The 18,958-nt window shown below is 41.9% G+C and overlaps 1 protein-coding gene across 3 annotated transcripts in view; it reads right to left on the bottom strand.

The window, feature by feature from the left end:
- Nucleotides 1–18,958, bottom strand: part of Lhfpl3 (LHFPL tetraspan subfamily member 3) — a 525,961-nt gene that overhangs the window by 28,762 nt on the left and 478,241 nt on the right. The window lies entirely within an intron of this gene.

Genomic DNA, 18,958 nt, shown 5'->3' with positions numbered 1-18,958 from the left:
GCAGCAGCTTTTGGAGTGGCTCCCCAACCCCAACCCCATGCCACAGAGGAAGACCTTACAATCTGTAGAAAAATCAGAACTTCTCCTGGACATTAGCTGGCCGGCATTCTTCGGTAAAGTTTCCGCTTGCATAGGTCTCTTTTTTAACTTTTGTGGTGGAAGAGTTTTCCAAGGGCTTTCCTATCAGCTGGAAGCTCCCCAAAGTCAGTGTCTTAGACTTTAGACAACGCCCTCTGTGAAGGCTTGGCTGACTCCATGACAGGCTTCAAATTGGCAGTTTAGGAGACTAGGCCTAAGAACTGGGCAAGCCCAGGCAAGTCAGTTACTAGAAAAAAGACAAAACAAAACAAAACAAAACAAAACAAAACAAAACAACCCAGGCTTTAGGTAGCTAGTCAGAAACTGCCCTGCCCTCAGAAGCTGCCGGCCATCTGGCCTGAGGTAAGGACAATGGGTTTCCAGACATCCTCAGCAACAGTTTTCAGACTTTAGTTTCCAGCCCCCAATCCCTGTTAATGGGAAGTCCCTAGAGATGGAACAAGATAAAGGTCACCTACCCCAGAATCCCCTAGTGTGCTTTAAATCAGGCCTGCAACCTCACTTGGTTGTCTCTCTATCTTGGTAATGGGAGACCCCAGAGTGCTGGACTTCTGCAGAATAAAACACTCTGAGTTTGCATACTGTTTGAGTCTGGGTATAATTCTTTGGCGAATCATGGCTCCTTACATTATGATGATAGAAAATGCTCTTGATTTTGCCCTTACTGTGCAAGAAGTAGGCTCTGTACTAAAGGCCCTCACACATTTTTACAACCTGGAATCCTTGCTTTGGGTAGCTGTTATTGCTACTTCCATGAGAGGAGCAGGAAAGCTGGGGTGATTAGAATAGCACTAATAGAATTATTAGAATAGCATTAACTTATTACTGCCTCAACATGACAGACAAAAAAGGATAGAAAGGTTATGTAATTTGCTTCAGGTCATGTACCTGACAGTGGTCTCAGAGCCATGACCCTGAGTTCCACCACTTCTCTTGACTTAACATAGGCACCTTCCAAGAATAGCAATCAGCCTTTTGTGGAAGATTCTGCTGGGTAAGAGTGAGTGAGGCAGGCGACCGTAGATGAAGAATCTACTCCCTGACCTGCTTGGCTGCTTCTCTGTGCCCCGGAGGCTGTCTGTCCTTCATGTCCAAACCATGTCAGACATGGTTTGTCTGTCTGTCTTTGGCATGTTGTGGGTGATACGTACTGAGGGAATGCTGAGTTAAATGCAACCTTGTTCCGGGGTTGGGAGGAAAGGGGAAATTGAGAAATGATATTGGAGATAGGAAAGATAAAGAAAGATAAGAGTTTGGAGAGATGGAAATGATATCGCACCATAGCTTGGTGGGGCTGACACAAAGGACAAAGTGAGGTTGAAATGGACTAAATTTTCTTTTCCTGGGGAGATATGCCTGTCTGCATCAGGATCAGGCCTGCTCAGCAAAGGAGAGAGCATGACAGAAAGAAGGCAAAATGGGCTTAGTGTCAGAGAACTGGGTTCAAATCCTGACTCAGCAGGTGACCCTGTGTGAAGCTGTGCTAGTCAGGTGACATTACTTAGCCTGTCTTCCCCACTACTGTAATGACAGCAGACCCAACTGTGCGATGATCGGTGAGAACTAAATGCACAGTCACGGTAAAGTACCAGGTATACAGTAGGTGCTCAGTATCACTGGCCTCTGTGGCTGCAGCCTGCCACCCTGATCCTAAGCTGCCCTGAGCTAGCTCCCCCATGAAGAAACCAGATCTCCACATACATCACTTGTACTTTGCTCTCTCTTTGATGAGCGGCATTGAGTCAAGCCCAGAGGTTTGAACTGCGCTGTTATGGTTGATGGGGATGGAGGAGCTGAGAGTTCTACATCTCCATCCAAAGGCAAACAGGAGAAGACTGGCTTTCAGGTAACTAGGATGAGAGTCTTAAAGCCCATGCCCACAGTGACACTACCGTGGTCCTACCTGATCCTGTCAAATCTTCTTTGAATATGGTGTCTAGAACTAAAGTCGGAAGCTACTATCACAGGCTGTCAGTTAAGGACATTTGCTTCCTTGCTGAAGATATCTTGCCTTTCACAGCCTGGAATCTTAATCTCTCTCTCTCTCTCTCTCTCTCTCTCTCTCTCTCTCTCTCTCTCCTCTCTCTGTGGAAACTTCTGGTTCCTTTGGAAAGTCAGTTGTTGGGGCAAACATGTGAAGGTGTGTTTCACTGAAGCAGACACAGGAGAGAGGATGTTTGGCTAAAGCAAGCGTGTGAAAGGATTCATGATGAAGGATTCTTGCTGATCTCTGCTTTCTTGAGAGAGGCAGAGATCACTCCTGGTGTCATTGGTCCCCGATGTTGATGCTGCTGAGGCCTGGCTAGGTCCTGCTACTGCTACTGATTCCTGTTTGCTGTCCCGATTCTACAGAACTGGACTGCTCATATATTTGTGAAAGGTTTGTGAGTGGATGAAGCTGTTGCTGTTATCCTGTGAACTGAACTGCTGATTTCCCAATAGCATAGATGGGATTCGCTCCAAAGAACAATTTCTAAACAGGTCCACTTCCCCCTTATCCTAATAGCCTTTCTTTTCTACTACCTCTGGTGGGTGGTAGGCTAGAAGGGAGTTTCAAGCATTTAAAAACTGTTATTAAAATTAGGGCTGAGAAAAATTAAAGACCTCTCTCTCTTCCTCCCTCTCTCCTTCCCTCCCTCTTTCCTTTCTTTAGTCTGTGTGTGTTCCTGCCGTTGACATTGTGTGCATGTGGAGGTCAGAGGGAAATTCTTGGAATTTGGTTCTCTTCTTCCACAGCATGGGGCCAAGGATTCAAACTCAGATCCTTGGACTTGGTGGCAAATGTCATTATTATTTGAGTCATCTCTCCAGCCCTGATTTCCTTTTTCATGTGCTGTTACAACGACGTTGGCATTTAATTCTACCTTTGTGGCTTTTCTCTGTGTAACTCATGTCATGTGACCCCTCTAAGCACTTGTTTGGGATGTCAGAGTCATGGTCAGGTTTTCACATTTATTTTTGTAAAATTTTTTTCTACTAGACTCAATTTGTCAATTTTTAAAATTTATATTCAGCTATGCAGCTATTCAGTAGTGCTCCACAGAGCCCTGCCCTTCTGTGCCTGAGCCACTACTGAGAACGATAAACAGGAGAGGGCTGGGGATAATAATCGAGGTGCTATTAGGATGGGTTTAGACTGTCTATGAGGTGATGGAGGTTCGGAAATAGAGTGTGGGTAAAACTAGGCTGGCAATCTATATCTGGGAGATCTAAGGGCTGAGAATCACTGAGAGGAAAATGGGTGGAAATGGATAATACGCCGAGGAGGGAGACTAGAAATGCAGGGGTCAACAGTCAGATAAAGAAAGGAGCTAGAGAGAAGGTGGCAGAGAAAGAAGGAATCAGATGTGATGGAGGAGCAGAGCCCAGGACCACAGTAGCTGTGAGAAAAGATGGCTGCATCAAGGGGCTAATGAGGATGCAAAGAATGCCTGGGAGAAAAGGCCATTGTGTGTGCATGCATGTGCGCACGTCTGTACACATTTGGTGGTTATGCGGGAAGGACTAGAAACAAAATTAAACTCTCCTAGCCCAGCCTGAGGACACTGGTAATGCTTTTTCCCTCAAGTCACATGATGGTTGCTCATCATTATTTAATACCTTAAACTGTTGACCCTCCTGGGTCCCCTGCAGTGTTTGACCCCTGCTGAGCCCTGCTGATGCATGTGGAAGGCTTTTGTTCCTAACAAAGGAACGCCCTGGCCGGGTAGCAACACACCTGGGCATACACCTGGGCGATGGTCCATTCGTTCCTGTCTTTTGCTCTCAGTCTTTGTTCCTGGGACTTAGGCTGGTCTTGCTGGATTTCTCCCTAGTAAATTTGGGGCAGTGTTTGGTCTTTTGTTCCTGAAGCCTTAAGCCAGGTTTTCCCACTGTGCTTCCTGGAATTTTCCACCCAGTGAACTTGGGGTATATATTTGGTGAATAAAGCTACAGATTTGGCATTCTCTCTTAACACGAATGACCCGCATATGTGTGTTTTTTAATCCCGCAGGCTTATGCCCGGTTCTCAGTGGCATGTTGGTGAAGGCATTGACAAATGGAGGTCCCACCAAGATCGGGAAAGAGAAGGTTTCCTGACAGGTCATCCCGGGAAGCTAGCCGGCGAAGAAGGAGGGACGTATTGGGGTAAATGGGCCAGAAAAGGCCTCAGTGATTTGGGCTAGCATGATTAAAACTTGTTAAAAAAAAAAGGGGGGGGGCAAGGTAATGGTAAAGTATTTTTTGCGTATGTGTTATTTTAGAACTATGTTTTAGTCTTTGGACCCTGACTAGAGATAGTTTACACCCTAGACATGAGAGAGAATGGGTTTGGGAAAAACAGTCCTCTCAGACTCTGTGGATGCTTTGGAGAAAAAGAAAAGCTTTTTCAGAGCTCACCTAGGGACAAAAGGAAGGCAGGAGACGTCCTACCTCTTTGCTGGCTCCTATTAGAGAAATGCTTATTTCTGGTTCTGGGTTCCATAGGTAGGATATCTGGGTCCCTTTGCTGGGACACCATCTAGTTATGTCTATTGTCTGTCCTTGGTGCACCAAGCTGTCCATGTCTGTCAGTTTATGTCTGTAGTTTTTGTTTCTCGTTGCTTAAATATTTTATGTTTCATGTTCAAAAGAAAAAATGGTAAAAACTTTATCTGCCGGTCGTTCACACCTTGATTCAGTTTTAACTCATTAAAAAAAGAAACAAATAAATAAAAAGCAGTTTCAATTGGCATTTGGAGCCCTGCACCTGTAGCTAGGAGCCTAGATCAACTGGAGAAGCTGCCCAGGGGCGAGCGTCTGTAGGAGCTGATCTTAAAGGCGCCAGCAGCTTCTCAGCTTCTATAGTAAAGGAGATGATGGCTATTTCTCTTAGAAAAATCCCTGACTGATTATTGGACTTAGCAGGTGACAAGGTGCTTCTCTTAAAATTACAGCTAGAAAAAGTAAAAATGGTGTTTGGTCTAAATATTAAAGATATGTGTAGCCACTTCATTTTTGTTTCTGATTGGTTTTAAATGTATAAATATGCTCTACATGTCTTGGTTATAGACTATTGGCTTTTAAGTTACTGGGTATGGTTAAAAAAACTGTAACATTGGTAACAGAAAGTTGGCTTGAAACTGGTAATTTGGATGGAGTCATTCTAGACAACATGTGGCATAAGCCAACCTAGGGAAACAGGTCTAAATTGGGACAATATTTTTATGGAATTCTTATCCTAGAAACCAGACTTATAAAAGAATTTAGGGCAAAATCTCTTTGTTGAGGTATTGGAGGCCGCACCATCATACATTCATATACAGGAATTGGCAGTCAAACTTTATAGCATGAGGGATAGACTTGGTGTTTTGGAGAGACTGAATTTTAGAGACTAGATTGTTTGTTGAAGGTTGAGTTTTGCTTTCCAAAGTTGTGGTTGTGCTCTGGTGTTACAAGGAGAATTTAAAGATTGTGGTTAAGGATTGCCAGTGTTACATTGGATTACTCACACATATTTGTAATTAAGAAAAAATCAAACAGATAGAGATTGTTATAGAACTTGTGAGAGCATTACAGCCTGTTTGCTAACTCCGACTGCCATTTCAAGATAGATTTAGAGGACTGTTTTTTATGCCGTTTTTTTTTACATCCTGGTGATTGTGAAAGGTTTTCATTTAGTGAACTTGCTTATAATTTTAGAGAAGCCACAAAGTGTTGTCATTAAAAAGTTTTACAAAAGAATGGCTAATAGCCTTATATATTGTAATTTTGTCACTGCTTCAATGTAAGAAGTTAGGACTTTGAATCTTTCAGTGTATATGGAAATTTTTACTACAAACCTTTAGTCTCACAATAAGCTTTAAATTTTGGGGAGTAGCTGTTGCTCCAGAAAAGTTTCAATATTCCTTTTCAGTATTTGAAATTTATTTTAAGCTTCTACAGATATGTTAATTGGCTAAGTACCTCACCTTAAGCTTACCACCAGAGGACCTAAGCTTTTGTTTGATATCCTCAGGGGAGATTAAGCTGTTGTTGTGTTAATACAGAATTATAGGATAGAGTCATGGAAGTACATGCTATAGCTGCTGTTTTAAAAATGTTGAAAAATCAAGCTTTCAATTCATATACTGATAGCCAATGTGTGGCTTATGGTTTGCAGTTGATTAAAATTTTTCCCTTTTTAGATACTAACCCTCAAATTTTACAATTATTTATGCTATACAACTGATTGGAGACAAGTTTTCTACATGAAATCAGTGAGAGATGATTTCAGTGTGAATGTCTGAAAACTCACTGTCCTTTCAGAGCTCTGGCTCAGGCAACTGACTGAACAAAACCATAGACTCTTACCTAGCTCTTTGGAAATGGTAATGGAGTTGATAGCACACCCTCACGGAAAGAGGAAGACTCCATTTGCTCACTCTCAACTCCTGGCCTCACCCTGCCAGGGATTTCTAAGGCTGAATCTGGACAATATTTACAGGACTTGGCATTTCTAACTAATGTTTAATGTTTAGGTAAATAAAGCTTGTGTAGGAGCACTAACCACTCTTCCAGAGAATGTACTATTCCTTTATAGGCCATTTAAGAACTCAGATTAGATTGTCTGAACCCCTTAGTGAGAGAGGGCAATGATACCAGGCAGATTATAGGCTTTACATAGGAAATATTAGTCAAACAATCTCATTCTTTATATCACCAGAACAATAATGCTGGAAACAATAATTTGGTATACAAGTCAAATTATAAATAGAAGTCCTCAGTGTCCTCAATTTCTTCCTGTATCACATAATAGTGTTAATCCTAGAGGACTTATACCTTATAAAACAGGTGTTATAAAACAATATTATAATAAATAAAATGGGGGAGTTATATCCCTGTATGTTATACAATTATTTAAATAATGCTCTTTTTATTTTAAATTTTAAAATTTGGATGCCAAGGAACTCTCTGAGTGTTTTTGGCACCCTACAACTAGGCATACTTCTGCTTAGGTGAAATGGAACGATCCACGTATTGGCATATGGCATGATCTTGTTCAGGCATTTTATATGGGGAAGAGGGCATGTTTGTGTTTTTTCTACAGGATGCTGCAGGAGTGTGCCAGCTGCCAGAGTGGCTGGTGAGACTTGCTGATGCTGGGAGCAGGAAGATTCAGCTCTCCTGGTTCAGGTCCCTGGAGTCATTCCTGTGCCCTTGGAGGAAGATGGAGGATTCTTCCTCATCTCGTGTCATCACAGAGATTTTGGCAATGCTGTAGTCATTGTTACCAATACTTCATGTCCCGTCCCACCTTCCGACCCTCTGTGCACTGCTGCATGCCGGAGGAGAAGACCGGACTCCAGCCCTTACCCCTGCCCCTCCCCGTTCCCTGGCAGCTATCGATGCTGTAACTTGTGTTACCATTTCACAGTGTGTAGCTTCGCAGGAATGCCATCTGCATGAAGCTGCTGAGGACCAGGGAACTTTTCTCTGGTTGTGTGGATCATAGGCATAGTTCCATTGCCTGCCAGTTGTTCAGGAGAAGGATGATGGCTGATCCTGAACTTTCATGGGAAAGACTTTGGCATCTTTGCTGCTATTAGAGCAGCCATTGCTGCTGCAGCCACTGTGTCTGCAGTGTCTGGAATTGCCCTCCCCCAATCTGATGTTAAGGCAAGCACAGTGGGTAAACTTTCAGGAGTAGTTGCTGACAATTGGGAATTCTAAATTTAAATCAACAGAAACAGCTTGACAATGGCCCTTGGTGTTAAGGCCTTCAGTGCTATGGCCCTAGGGTGCCACAGTAGTCAGCTTTGTGCTTCTTATCACATGCGCAAGCAGCACTCCCAGTCCTGGGCAGCGACTAAGCCGGTGTTGCTCTCCTTGGTAGGAGACAATCCCTCTGCCCAAATGGGGCTCAGCATTTATGAGAAGCAGTTAGCCAAAGATGGGCAACTCTTTGGGACCAATCCTCACCTAAGACAGGAAACTCTGAGACTGGCAGAGTTTTTCCAGAGATGGGAAAGAGGTTGCCACCCCAAAGTGTCCTAAGACAGGCACTGCTTAATATAAAATAAAAAAGGGGAACTTGTAAGACCCTTCTGGGTCCCCTGCAGTGTTTGACCCCTGCTGACCCCTGCTGATGCATGTAGAGGCCTTTTGTTCCTAACAAAGGAACGCCCTGGCCGGGTAGGACACACCTGGGCATACACCTGGGCGATGGTCCATTCGTTCCTGTCTTTTGTTCTCAGTCTTTGTTCCTGGGACTTAGGCTGGTCTTCCTGGATTCCTCCTCAGTAAATTTGGGGCACATGTTTGGTCTTTTGTTCCTGAAGCCTTAAGCCAGGTTTTCCCACTGTGCTTCCTGGAATTTTCCACCTGGTGAACTTGGGGTATATGTTCGGTGAATAAAGCCACAGATTTGGCATTCTCTCTTAACACAAATGACCCGCATATGTGTATTTTTTTAATCCCACAGGCTTATGCCCAGTTCTTGGTGCTGTGTCGGTGCGGGAATCAACATTAAACTTTCTTTTTAAAGCAGTTTCAGGTGCACAGCTGAACTAAGCAGAAGGTCGGGAGAGATAGAATAATCTGCCTGGTCCCATACATGTACATCTGTCAGTATCTACTAACTAGCATATCTGTGACAAGTGATGAACCTGTAGATTATACAGGTTTCACTCTCAGCTGTATATTATGGGCTCAGACTCTATTTCAGTGACGTGTTCCCACCATTATGTTTACTAAGTCGTTTTGCTGCCCTAAAGTTCTTGTGTGCTCTTCCCCTTTAGCCTCTATCCAATTTGGGATGGGCTAATGTAAGACAAAGGATCTTTGGATCCTTTGAGTCTAGAATCACCTCAAACTCACTGGGTGACTGAGGATGACGTTGAACTCACAATCTTCCTACTTCCACACTCAAAGTCCTAGGATTACATGAACATACCACAAAAACCTAGATTATATATATGCAAGAGAGCTCCTTGCAAGCTGTCTTTGCAAAGGTTGTCTTGAAAGGATCTTAAGATTTAATTAGTAACCAGAACCCATTCTTTTGTTTTTAAAAAAACATTTATTTTATTTTATGTGTGAACATTTTGCCTGAATATATGTCTGTGCACCATGTGCATGCCTGGTAACCACAGAGTTCATAAGACGGCATTGGCTCTCTGGAACAGTTATGAATTGTCATATGAACCTGGATCCTCTGCAAGAACAGCCAGTGCTCTGAAACCCCAAGCCATCTCTCCAGCCCAATATCTTCTTTTTAAAAAATCTTGTCAAATCTTTTCTTCCCTTTAGTTCTGCCTGAGGTTGGCCAGTGTGCATTAAACATGTATCAGGATGCCAGTGTTCACAGAGAGTGTTATTGGTAAAGTTCTAGAAGTTAGCACAGTGTTGGGTTCTCAGAGAGTGGGTGGGTCTTTCCTTGATGACTACAAAGAGAACTGTTGAAAAAAATTTGCCTCCCAACTTCCAGTGATTTCAAGGCATACAAATTACTCAAAGATCATACATGTATAATGAATGGAATGTTTAGAGTCTTAGATTTGTTTTTTGCAAACACAGTTATCCCTGAAATGAATGAAACTGTCTGGCAGTTTATTGTTTCTCAAATTGTGTTGAATTAACAGCCTCCTGATGAATTCCAAAGTTCCCAAAGGGTCAGGTGCAGGCATCGGCACTTAACACCACTCCTTAGAGGGGCGTAGTGCGTGCTTCAGGGAAGCCTCAAGACTGCCTCTGTGAAATGCAAGGGGTTATCTAAAAGATGACAGTCACTCATCTAAATATAATTTCCTTCTTTTCTTTTCCTTCTGTGGGAAGACGATGATAGGCTTACAGCTAACATTACACAGTCTTATATGATTCAGGATGTGCACACTTGGAGGGGTCCGTAAAGATCTCAAATAACTTAGGTATATGCTTGTTGAAAACCATCCAGAAGGAATACTCTTTTTGGATGGGTAAATTTGGGGTTTCTCTTGCTTCTCAGTGACATTTCAGGATGACAGCATTATTTTTTGCTTCAGGATTAAAGGGAGAAATAGTAGGTAATACTATCATAAATAATTCAAAACCCAAGAGAGCTTAATATGAACCATTAAAAATGTGACCTGCAGTCACACACCAAGTACAAGAAAAATGCATCTAGATCTTGTATTACCAGGAAGCAGGTGGGAGGCCATCAGTCTACAGGGGAGCCATCCCCATGCATTTTTATGACAGAGTTTTAAAGGGCTTAAAGTCCCCCAGAGTCTGAACTCTACATTTGACCTCCAGTTGAGAGCATCAGTATGCACCATCGTGACATGGTGGGGCGTGGCACAAATCTTTCTCCCCACTAAGCTATCCTTGCAAATGTTGTCTTGAAAGGGTCTTAAGATTCAATTATTAATCAGAACCCATTTAGACTGTTGATGCCAGGAATGAATTTTTTTTTTTTTCAGTTTGCAAAGCTGGGCTAAGCTGATCAAGGAGAATGGTACAGTTTTACAGGAAATACATTAAGCCACCCGCACCTGTCTAAAGAGCTTACTGGGGCTTAGGAGAGTACGGAGAAAGATGTGTTTGGGTGGATGCCTTATTAAGTCAATGGAGAATAATTAAGAGGAATTTATAAACTACGGTATGCCTCACTTTAAATAAAGTTTTCTTGACCTGGAAAGAAGGGCTAAGCCATGTTAGTTTCTCTTTTCAAAATCTCATTTAGCATGTAAGTGCTGTACAGTTTTACAGCAAATGCTGTTTGCTAAGTATTTAATGGAAATGACATTCTCTGCACTCAATTCTGCTTTACTCTTCTTTCTCCTTCAAGCTATGAGTATCTAGAAACATTAGTTGCCTTCTGATGTGAATCGTTTGTAATATACTGGAAACCTACAGTTTGTATTAAGTGTAAGAATCTGTGTTGTTAGGGAGTTCCAGGACAGCTAGGGCTACAGAGAGAAACTTTGTCTCAAAAAAGCCAAAAACCAAACCTAACAAAACAAAGCAAAAACTCAACCAACCAATCAACCAACCAAAATCCCAAAAGCCCATCTCCCCAAACTAAAACCAAATATACCAAAACCAAACCAAACCAAACCCAAACCAAAGCAACAACAAAAATTCCAAAACTATGTTACAGAAATAGATTTTTTTATAATTGATGAACTGGCCTCACTATGGGAGGGAATACTTTCTCTGCTGTCTGCATGTAGGAGGTGGGTTACCCTGAGAAAGAAGTGGGTGTTATAGAAGACTTGAATATTCAATTTCAAATATACCTCCTTGGCATAAGAGATACTTTGAGCTAATTATTTTTGAGACACTTCAGATGTAGGAGACACCCTGGAGGGTAGAAGCTACCTTCTGGCAAGCTCAGTTACATGGAAAAGAGGAGTCTCCTCTCTGCCACAGGAAGAAGGACACAGCTAAACCCTAGACAGCACTTAAAGCTGCATAGAAACCAGTGTTGGCTTCTTTCCTAGGTTTCTGGTCATCTCCTTGTCACTGCCTACCAGGTTAAGATGGTAAGACTGAACTCCCCATGTACAAGGGTGTAAACATTAATAAACTCGTTTATGTTTTGTTTCTTAATTTGTCCTTTTCTTTGCAGGTGTAGTTCAGCTAAGAGTTCAGAGTGATAAAAGAAATTATTTCTCATTCCATGTGGTTTTCCCAAATGCTGGTATCTCTTTGATTTGTCATTTCTAGTTTTCTTCTTTTTCTTTTTTTTTCTTTTTCCCTGTAGGTGGATAGGTAAGACAGAAATGACTTACATGCTAAGTGTGGTAGCACCCTCCTTCAGTCCCAGCACCCGGGAGGCTGAGACAGGAGGATTTTAAGTTGCCTTGTTATATCTGGTTATACATTGAGTTTGAGACCAATCAGAGAAATGTAGTGAGGCTCCATTTAAAAGAAAAACCCAACAAAATAAACCCCCTTCAAAAACAAAACAAAAGCCTCAACAACCAAGGCAAGACAGACAGAGGCCCAATAGACTGAAATGACCTGCAGATCATAGATTTGGGAACTGGAGACATTCCCACCAGGGTGAGACTCTCATCTCCAGCACTGTGGAGGGACACGTGCATTCTCAGTTCAGAGGAGAGTGGGCACAGGCAGCAACCATGTGTCAGCTACAAAATCTGCTGACACGGTGCTAAATGATGATCTCAGAGAGCAGGAAAAGGTGCTACAGAACTCCTGCACTATAAAAGCCTTCCCATCCTTTCTGTGTGGCCTTTCTCTTTGTCACAGATTCTTAATTTTTTTCTATTTAATGGCATTTAAAGTAAGTGAAAATAAGAAATTCTCAGACTCATTCTGCCATTCCTCTTTATATGGCATGGCACCTGCCTCAAATGCAAGCGTATTTAACTCATTTGTATAGTTGCTTAAATCTAAGTGGTGTGATCTATATTTTGTCCCTACAGGGTGTCTTGAATGAGCTAAGAAAAAAAAAACAAAAACAAAAACAAAAACAACCAGACTCAGTCAGGTCTGGAGGAGAAAAGATAAGTGCCTCCAAGGCACAGAGAGGCTTAAAGAAGCTGGTCAGGAATGTTCTACATGGCTCAGGATGGAGAAGACCACCCCAGCCTGTTGCTCAGGATTTTTGGCTTCTCAGATTCACCTTCCTGTTAGCCACTGGACTAATCCATTAATCCCTGTTTTGGAAGGTTCCAGAGAGCAATACCAGGGTGGTGTTGCTAACCCATAGAAGATGAGTTCCCCAAAGCATACTGGGTAAGTGGGTCAGAGGTGAGCAATAGGCTGGCTTCTCACTGAGCAGTGGGATCCTGCTAGTCCAGCAGACACACTGCAGTCCTGCCAGCACCAGGCAGCGGTGACCACTTTGCTGTTAGCCCTGTCATGAGGTGCTGCAGGACAAGTGTATCCCAATGAGACTCTCTCCACATCTGCCAGACTCCTGCCTGGGACAACGGGTGGCAGTGGCTCCTAGGCAAGTGCAGAGAAGGAAGACCAGGACGGTTCTGACGTGAGAGAGTAGGCAGAAGCCTGCTCTGTAGCAGGAGAGAAGTGGGAAGAAAAGCAAGAACAGGAGGAAGCCATGCTTTGATCATCATTAAACTCTTTTTCTGTTCCCTCTCCCTCCCTTCTTCTCTTCCTTCTTCCCTCTTCCTGCCTTGGTCCCTCTCTCCCTCCCTCCTCCTCTCCTCTCCTCCTTCCTTCCCTCCTTCCTTCTTTCCCTGCTTCCTTTCTTGCTGACTCATCATTTTCCACATAGAGCTGACTGACTTTTCAGGTAAGGGTGTGTGTGTGTGTGTGTGTGTGTGTGTGTGTGTGTGTGTGTGTGTGTGTTTAAGTTTCCATGCTATGCTTTTCTGGATACAAATTAAGATAAAATTGCCACAATGAATGTTTCCCATCCTACATCTCTAGCTTCTTTGGACCTCCTTTCTTGTTTCCCTTTTCTTTAGCTCTGTCTTTTAATTACTTGTTTATAGTTAATTAAGAAGTGCTGGCTGGCCTCTGGCTTGTACTTGCCCTGGGGAGCAGAGCTTGTGCTCTGCTCTTCTCAACCCACCCACACCCAGAGGCAGTCTGTCCTCTGGGACTTCTGACAAATCCGGGGTCACAAGTGAGACCTCCATCTCCCCAATACCTGGACAAATTGGGACTTCCCCTCCCTCAGGACTCAGGGGATGCAGGAACCTCCACCCAGCCGGAGGTACACGTTCCTTCCAGCTTGCACCTGAGACCAGGAGCAGACCCTGGGCTCTGGATATCCACCCACTCCACCCACACCCAGAGGCAGCATGTCCCCCACGACTTCTGAAATGTCCAGGACCATAGGATCACAGAGACAGCAGGTCCAGCAGTTCTGACATAACCAGGATCACAGGATCACAGGCTCACAGAAGGGACAGGCTCCAGTCAGAGACAGCAACGACAGCTAACACCAGCAATAACCAGATGGCAAGAGGCAAGTGCAAGAACATAAGCAACAGAAACCAATGCTACTTGGCAACATCAGAACCCAGGTCTACCAACACAGCAAGCTCTGGATACCCCAATACACCTGAAAAGCAAGATGTGGTTCTAAAACCCCATCTTATAATGATAATAGAGGATGTTAAGGACATAAAGAACTCCCTTAAAGAAATACAGAACAACACAGGTAAATAGGTAGGAGCATTTAAAGAGGAAACACATAAATCCCTTAAAGAAACACAGGAAAACACAAACAAACACGTGAAAGAAATGAAGAAAACCATCCAGAATCTAAAAATGGAAATAGAAACAATAAAGAAATAGCATAGGGAGACAACCCTGGAGATAGAAAACCTAGGAAAGAGATCAGGAGTCATAGAAGCAAGCATCACCAACAGAATTCAGGAGATAGAAGAGAGAATATTTGGTATAGAAGACACCATAGAAAACATTGACACAACAGTCGAAGAAAATGCAAAAAGCAAAAAGCTCCTAACCGAAAACATCCAGGAAATTCAGGACACAATGAGAAGATCAAACCTAAGAATAATATAGATAGAAGAGAGTAAAGATTTCCAACTCAAAGGGCTAAAAATATCTTCAACAAAATTATAGAAGAAAACTGCCCTAACCTAAAAAACAAAGAGATGACCATAAACATACAAGAAGCCTAAGGAACTCCAAATAGATGAGAGCAGAAAAGAAATTTCTCTCATCACACAGTAGTCAAAACACCAAATGCACAGAACAAAGATAGAATATTAAAAGCAGAAAGGGAAAAGAGTGAAGTAACATATAAAGGCAGATCTCTCAGAATTACACCAGACTTCTTCACAGAAACTCTAAAAGCCAGAAGATCTTGGGCAGATGTCATGCAGACTCTAAGAGAACACAAATGCCAGCACAGGCTACTATATCCAGCAAAACTCTCCATTACCGTAGATAGAGAAACCAAGATATTCTGTGACAAAAGCAGATTTACACAATATCTTTCCAGAATCCAGTCCTACAAAGGATAATATATGGAAAACTCCAACACAAGGAAGGGAACTACACCTAAGAAAAAGCAAGAAATAAATCTACTCAAAACAAACCCAAAAGAAGAGAGCTACACAAACATAATTCCACCTCTAACAACAAAAATGAGAGGAAGCAACAGTCATTGGTCCTTAATCTCTCTTAACATCAATGGACTCAACTCCCCAATAAAAAGACATACCAACAGACTGAATTTATAAACAGGACCCAGCATTTTGCTACATATAGGAAACACAACTCAATGACAACAACAGACACTACCTTAGAGTAAAGGCTAGAAAAAAACCTTTTCAAGTAAATGGTCCCAAGAAACAAGCTGGGGTAGCCATTTTAATATAGAATAAAATTGACTTTCAACCAAAAGTTATCAAAAAGGATAAGGAAGGACACTTCTTACTCATCAAAGCAAAATCTACCAAGATGACCTCTCACTTTTGAACATCTGTGGTCCAAATGCAAGGGCACCCACATTCATAAAAGAAAGTTTACTAAAGCTCAGAGCACACATTGCATTTCACGTAAGAATAGTGGGTGATTTCAACATCCCGCTTTCATCAATGGACAGATCATAGAAACAGAAATTAAATAAAGAAACAGTGAATCTAACAGAATTTATGAGCCAAATGGATTTAACAGATATCTATAGAACATTTCATCCTAAAACAAAAGAATGTATCTTTTTTCTCAGCACCTCATGGTACCTTCTCCAAAACTGACCATATAATCAGTCACAAAACAGGCCTCATCAGATAAAAGAATTTAGAAATAATCTCATGCATCCTTTCAGATCAACATGGACTAAGGTTGGTCTTCAATAACAACAAAAACAACAGAAAGCCCACATACACATGGAAGCTGAAGAACACTCTACTTAATGATAACCTGGTCAAGGAAGAAATAATGAAATAAATTTAAAGACTTTTTAGAGTTTAATGGAAATGAAGGCGCAGCATACCCAAACTTATGGGACACAACTAAAGCAGGAAAAATCATAGCTCTGAGTGTTTTCAAAATGAAACTGGAGAGAGCATACACTAGCAGCTTGACAGCACATCTGAAAGCTCTAGAACAAAAAGAAGCAAATACACCCAAGAGGAGTAGACAGCAGGAAATAATCAAACTCAGGGCCGAAATCAACCAAGTAGATACAAAAAGAACTACACAGAGAATCAACAAAACTAGGAGCTGGTTCTTTGAGAAAATCAACAAGATAGATAAACCCTTAGCCAGACTAACCAGAGGGCACAGGGACAGTATCCAAATTAACAAAATCAGAAATGAAAAGGTAGACATAACAACAGAAACTGAGGAAATTCAAAAAATCGTCAGATCTTACTACAAAAGCCTATACTCAACAAAACTTGAAAATCTGGAGGAAATGGACAATTTTCTAGACTGACACCAGGTACCAAAATTAAATCAGGATCAGATAAACCATCTAAACAGTCCCAGATCTCCCAAAGAAATAGAAAAAGTCATTAAAATCTCCTAACCAAAAAAATGCCCAGGACCAGATGGGTTTAGTGCTGTATTCTATCTGACCATCATAGAAGACCTAATACCAATTCTCTCCAAACTATTCCACAAAGTAGAAACAGAAGGAACACTATGCAGTTCAGTTTATGAAGCCACAATTACACTTAAACCACACAAAGACCCAACAAAAAGAAGAGGACTTCAGACCAATTTCCCTTATGAATATCGATGTCAAAATACTCAATAAGATTCTTGAAAACTGAATCCAAGATCACATCAAAACGATCACCCATCATGATCAAGTAGGCTTCATCCCAGGCATGCAGGGATGGTTCACTATATGAAAATCCATCAATGTAATCCACTACATAAACAAACTCAAAGATAACCACATGATCATTTCATTAGATGCTGTTTCTCAGCATTTGACAGAATTCAACATCCCTTCATGTTAAAAGTCCTGGAAAGATCAGGAATTCAAGGCCCATATCTAAACATAGTAAAAGCAATGTACTGCAAACCATTATCCAACATCAAACTAAATGGAGAAAAACGAAGCAATTTCACTAAAATCAGGAACTAGACCAGGCTGCCCACTCTCTTCCTACCTATTCAATGTAGTACTTGAAATCCTAGCCAGAGCCATTAGACAACAAAAAGAGATACAAATTGGAAAAGAAGAAGTCAAAATACCACTATTTGCAGATGATATGTTAGTATACTTAAGTGGCCCCAAAATTTTCACCAGGGAACTCCAACAGCTGATAAACAACTTCAGCAAAGTGGCTGGATATAAAATTAAACAAATCAGTAGCCTTCCCCTACTCAAAGAATAAATTGCCTGAGAAAGTAATTAGGGAAACACCACCCTTCACAGTAGCCGCAAATAATATAAAATACCTTGGTGTCACTGTAACCAAGCAAGTGAAAGATCTGTCTGACAAGAACTTCAAGTCTCTGAAGAAAGAAACTGAAGAAGATCTCGGAAGACAGAAAGACCTGCCAGGGATTGGCAGGATTAATATAGTAAAACTGTTCGTCTTGCTGAAGCAATCTACAGATTCAAAGCAATCCCCACAAAAATTCCAACTCAATTATAGAGATAGAAAGAGCAATTATCAAATCAATTTGGGACAACAACAAAAAAAATCCATGATAGGGAAAACTATTCTCAACATCAAGAGAACTTCTGGGGCAATCACCATCCCTAACTTCAAGGTGTATTACAGAGCAATCGTGATAAAAACTGCATAGCATTGCTACAGAGACAGATGGGTAGATCAGTGGAACAGAATTGAAGACCCAGAAATAAACCCACACACCTGTGCACATCTGATCTTTACAAAGAAGCCAAAACCATCTAGTGGATAAAAGACAGCATATTCAACAAATCGTGCTGGTTCAACTGGCGGTCACCATAAAGAAAATGCATTCTTATCATCTTGGCCAAAGCTCTAGTCCAAGTGGACCAAGGACCCCCATATAGAACTGAATCTAATAGCAGAGAAAGTGGGAAAGTGCCTCAAACACATTGGCACAGGGGAAAAGTTTCCTGAACAGATCAGCTATTGACAAATGGAACCTCATAAAATTGAAAGTGTCTGCAAGGCAAAGAACACTGTTAATAGAACAAAAACAGCATCCTACAAATTGGGAAAAGATCTTTACCAACCCTACATCTGATAGTGGGCCAATATCCAATATCCAGAACTCTAGAAATTCGACTCCAGAGAGCCAAATAAGCCCATTCAAACATGGCGTACAGAGCTAAACAAATAATTCTCAACTGAGAAATCTTGAATTGCTGAGAGGCACCTAAAGAAATGTTCATCATCCTTAGTCATCAGGGAAGTGCAAATCAAAGGGACCCTGAGATTCCACCTCACACCAGTCAGAATGGCTAAGATCAAAAACTCAGGTGACAGCAGATGCTGGTGAGGATGTGGAGAAAGAGGAACACTCCTCCATTGTTGGTGAGATTGCAAGCTGGTACAACCAGTCTGATCTGGCGGTTCCTCACAAAATTGGAAATGGTTCTACCTGAGGACCCAGCTCTACCACTCCTGGGCATATTCCCAAAAGATGCTCCAACATATAAGATCACATGCCCCACTATGTTCATAACAGCCTTATTTATAGTAGTCAGAATCTCGAAAGAACCCAGAAATCCCTCAACAGAGGAATAGATACAGAAAATGTGGTACATTACACAGTGGAGTACTAGTTAGCTATTAAAACAATGACTTCATGACATTCACAGGATAGTGGATGAAATATTCTAAGTGATGTAACCCAGTCACAAAAGTACATGGTATGTACTCACTGATAAGTGGATATTAGCCCCAAAGCTTGGAATACCCACAATACAACTTACAGACCATATGAAGCTCAAGAAAAAGAGTGGCTGAAGTGTGGACGCTTCAGTTCTTCTTAGAAGTGGGAACAAGGGCTGGAG

Source organism: Rattus rattus, chromosome 6 (assembly GCF_011064425.1).
Source record: "Rattus rattus isolate New Zealand chromosome 6, Rrattus_CSIRO_v1, whole genome shotgun sequence".
Classification (NCBI taxonomy): Eukaryota; Metazoa; Chordata; class Mammalia; order Rodentia; family Muridae; genus Rattus; species Rattus rattus.
Note: the sequence above shows the minus strand (reverse complement) of the source record. Positions and strands in the feature narration are given on the sequence as shown.